Raw genomic sequence first — 4,328 nt, forward strand, 5'->3', positions numbered from 1 at the left:
TTTACCATAAAATTTGCCTGCATATATTTGCTCTCAAATAACACCGAATTTCACAGGTTGAATTAATAAAGTTAACAATTTTGATTAAGTTATCAATTTAGCTAGACAAAAAAATCTCTGGATCTATTCTTTTTTCCCCACATTCCTTTTTCAGACACAAATGACAATTTGTTTAAAAGGGGTCCATGTAGCTATCTCAATAATTACAATGTATGACCTTAGATATCACATAGCTTGTTCTCACTGCTCATTGAAAATTTTGAAGCTTCCAGAGGTACTTGTAATTCAACATTCTCCTCTGTCCCATGCTAATGAATATCTAACTATGTATCAACTGATTGTACCATGTTAGGCGGTTATGGAATTTTGTCCGTAAGTGCTAACTGATTTTAAACAGTATCACAGTTTGGGACTTGTGAATGGTTTCTGCTGAACACTAGGCTTTATACAGCATTCAGAAACACCAACACAAATTCCTGCTTCCTATGTAATTAGCTTAACAAGGATTTGGGGAGTAACCATTTGCACTATATGGTTGATGTGTGTAACTTTTTCATCTAAGCAATTATTTCTGAGAACAGAAGGTTCATTCATCACAGAAAGAACTGAGGCAAAGTGAATTTATACCACATATTTGGCCTGTTACATGACACAACCATTAGCTGTTTGGTTTTAGAAGTTAAACGTTACATATAAGCCAACAAGCGGTGAAGGTTTTTTGGCTAGCCCGTGTAACCTATAGCAATTATAGGTTTTCTGCAATAACACAAGGTTCATATTGTAAAGAAAGACGTCAGAATTGGTATAAATGCACAATAATGGTTTTTTAAACATACTTGAAGCTATTCTATGAAAGAGAACTTATTAACATGCTGGGGTAGGGCAGCAATTTTTCCAAATGAACAGAGAAATTAAGTGAGCACAATCCTCCTGTCTCACTTCATGAACAGAATATTCGTCACCTAGAGTTCTTGTGCCTGCAACACAACAGCACTGTTGGCTAAGACAGGCTTCCTGAGGGTGGGACAATGAAACTGAACTGCTAGCCAATGAAAGGAGTTCTTAAAGAACTTGGAAAACACATCCATGAAAACAAAATTACAGAGAAAAAGAAGAACACAAATTAAAGCTGTTCAAAATATATTTAAACTTGCAGAGCTATCTGTCCCTGGGGAAACTCCAATATGATATTAAGCTTCTGCAGGTGAACATCAGTTATTTTCCCCACAGAAATAAACAATGATAATCTTTTCAATTTAATAGTAAAATATAGCCATAGTTACATTCTTCAATAACAGCCTGTGAATTTCGTGTTGATGCTTTTCTCCCTTATTGATCACAGCTTAAAGAGTACGCTTGAAAATTTAGAGATCAAAAAACCCCCACTCCTTTGTCACAGTTAAAAACAGTTTGCCTCATATAGTTCCTGTTACTGCAAAAAGATCCTGGTATGATAAAGCCACTGGTTATGGAATAAGAAGTGTATTGGGTTTACATTTCAAAATTCATTAATCTATGTAATGTTTGCATGTTGAGTACAATCAGGGCAACAACTAATAAGTTATAAATAATAGCTTCACTTAGGTAAAGAAAACAAACCATTAGCGAGGTGAATCTATTTTACCTGAATTTGCCAATTACTACATTACATTTTTCCAATCCAGAAGAACATTAATGCAAAATATGAATGGCTGGGCAGGTTTTGAAAAAAGAACTAAACAGAAAAGTAGCTCCCAAAATTGGTTATGAGAGTATTAACTGTTGAAATGAGATGAGCCACTATGCCCAAAACAGTACATCACTGCTGTGGTAAATTGTATAGAGCAGAATAAACATTCTAGGAAGTTCTAATTACCTTAATGATGAACTTTCATTTAACCATATTTCTGATTCAAATGCATCTGCCTTCACATCCCAGTCCTCTGAATTCTGTCTCATGAAGGTATTTACACAGACAGCAAAGAAATCACATTGCAACAATCTGCTGGAGGAAAAGAAAACAAATTCTTTAGTCTGTTACTGCAAAACATGCTGCTCAGACTTCTTATAATTGTTTTCTGAACTCTTCTCACCTTGTCAACATCTGTGCTAAAAAGAGTGGATGCCAGAATTGGCTTGTTTAATGCTTTATTCAGTGTTAAGGATGCATCCATTTTCAAGGCTGCATCCAAGGCCACAGCGAGGGTGGATGGCCTGGGGCTAGCTGGAGAAAAGATTTGCATCCTCCAGCCCCCTTCCTATTCTCATTTCTCTTTGCTTGAGCAGTCTGAGACCAGCAGAAGCTGTTCCCCCGGAGTCAAGGAAGCAGGGAGGGGAAGATGGAGAAGTGAGGTTGAATGAACAGAACTCAGTAGTTAGGCGAAGAACAAGTGGGAGCTGCTTTACTGAATTCAGCTGTTCGTAAAGTATTCCATGCTGCTTTTGGAAGACTGGAAGGGACTCTTCTTGTGTATTGTGATTATGATTTTCTCTCTCCTGCCACTCTGCTGCTCTTGGTAAATGCTAGCTTTGCTCTGGATGTACTTGTCCATACAGAGTTTTAACAGCCAGTTGCCATTAAATTCTTTAATAAAGCCATTTGAATAATGGATAAAAGCATAATTTTAGAGGTATAACCTAGCTGTATATTTTAAATGGCATAAGGTGTTTAAGGGTAAAGAACAGCTGAGGACTAAGAAAAATATTAACTCAGAAAGTAGTGAAGACCGAATAAAAAATACAAGTTAGTAGTTGTTTTCAGCTTGGAAGGATATTAACAAGTGGAGATACCAAGACCTACACCAAAACTGGGGTTAATTTAATATATTTACTACTCATCTGGAAAGCAAGCATGCAATAACACAGGCAGCATAATTGGGAAATTGTACATGGTCATTTAGAAAAGCCACAACTTCTAACAAAAAATCCAACCCTAAAGGAAGGGACCAGACAAGATGGCAGCTGAAATTTAGTGTAAGTAAGTGTCAGGTAACGTGTAATGAAAGAAACAATTTGAACTATTCATATACATTAATGGTTTGCAAAATCACTCAAGAAAAGGATCTAGGTGTTACTGTGGACAGCTTAATGGAAACTTCTACTCAGTGCACAGTAGTGGTCAAAAAAGCAAACAAGATGTCAGGCTATATTAAAGATGGATTGGAGAATAATACTGGAAGTAATACGATACCATCAATAAAGCATTCTTAATTTTAAGGTTAGCTTATTTTGCTTTCATTACCTGAAAGGAAATAGGAATCACCTGTAAAAGGGAATTAAAAGGGATTTAGGGGCATAGATCAACTTCTATAAAGTGAAGATTGTTAAAGCGTGTCAGAATTGGGACATCCTTCAAATTAAAACAACTTCTCTGCTCCTCAGTTCTTCAGTTTGTAAACAAGGATAGTCGGAGCCACTGACCTTTGTTGTATCTGCTGAGATGAATGGATGAAAAGTGGCATACAGACTGTGGATGAGCTTCTTTTGAGCACAAAGCCTGAATATCATTTCCCTGCTGTTCCAGAGAAAAAGGGAAAACTCACCGAACCTCTTCTCTGCTCTCACCTGAGCCCAGTCTGCAGGGCCCAGTCCAGCACCATGATTTATCCAGCTTAGGCTCAGCTGATGACTATACCCAGTACCTTCTATTCAATCTTTACTCACTTTCTCAAATCCAGTCTAGCATCCTAACTTGAGACCTTTCCTCCTTTAATCCCTTCCTTCCCCTTGTGCCCTGCACTTACATATCTGAACTACCCTCTGATGCTTCCAGAGTCTCACACCAGTTACTCCAGTGCTCCCCACATGGCTTTTTAGCCTGCTTTCCCCTCACGGCAGGCACAGCTCACCAGCTTAGTTCCTTCAGTGTCTGCTGTCAGGATTATCAGTGCTGTTGGACATCCATTGTATTGCCTCTCCTGCAGTATCTACACAGCAGGCAGCTCCCTCACGTTCTACAGACCACTGATAGAAGTGCATGATGCTGTTGACATTATCAATTACTATTCATAGTAAAGGAGAAAAACTAATCAGAGGTTTAATTTACAGCAGACGAACATCTTCACACACATGTACACCACTCAGCTCAGGGCTATAGCATGCTTCAGTGCATATATTGCTCAGACATTAAGGCAGGAGGATTCTCTCCTAATTACTTGACATGCCAGGTTGAAAACTTTCCTGTGGATTATGGGCAACGACATACACCAACCTCTGTGGTTCCTAGGGTAGAGTGCTTGCTATAAATAGGTGTTGGATTTGTAAATTTAACATTGTTTAGTCTGAGGATAAGTGAGGAAAATGGGAAACTCATTTGCTCAGCAGTGGGAGGGTGTGGAGTGTTGTTTCCT

This window comes from Cariama cristata, unplaced genomic scaffold (genome assembly GCF_000690535.1).
Source record: "Cariama cristata isolate BGI_N322 unplaced genomic scaffold, ASM69053v1 scaffold1709, whole genome shotgun sequence".
Lineage (NCBI taxonomy): Eukaryota > Metazoa > Chordata > Aves > Cariamiformes > Cariamidae > Cariama > Cariama cristata.